This window comes from Leishmania donovani, chromosome 25 (genome assembly GCF_000227135.1).
Source record: "Leishmania donovani BPK282A1 complete genome, chromosome 25".
In the NCBI taxonomy this organism is placed as follows: Eukaryota; Euglenozoa; class Kinetoplastea; order Trypanosomatida; family Trypanosomatidae; genus Leishmania; species Leishmania donovani.
In genome coordinates, this window is record NC_018252.1 from 678,706 (window position 1) to 679,267 (window position 562).

A 562-nucleotide genomic window follows, 5' to 3' on the forward strand; every position below is an offset into this window, starting at 1 on the left:
TTGCGCACAATTTGTGTGTAAGCGTGTGGCGAGCGAGACAGAGAGACCGACCGACAGACAGATGCGGACGGGGCGGGCAGACAGATGCAAGGATGGCAGAGCGGTCGCAGTGAGGAGGTCTCCGCGAGACCACAAGACGGTATCGTTATCGGCACACATACACACAATACCACTCCATCTCACCCGATATATGTGCGTGCATGTATTTTTACGCCCACTCCGTCATCCCCGGATGACAGGTGTGGCGGGCACGCGCCCCTCTCAGTGCGTCGTATCTCAGGGCCCCGGGCGCCCCCACCCCCATCTCTCTATCTGTGCGGAGGGCCAAGCAGCCCCCCTCCTCCTCCTCCTGTTCCTGCTGAATGCCGAGCTACTGTTGGTGGTGACAGAGTCAAGCGCTTACGACGTGGGGAGGTCAGGGCGGTTTACTGCTACGGGTGTCGGCGGTCAGGGCCCGGATGGCGTTGCGTCGGATCGACCCGCAACTGCGAACACGCCTGTACCAGCCACCTGATGGGCGAAGCGCCAGCGTGTGTCTAGCACTGCTTCACACCACGCGATG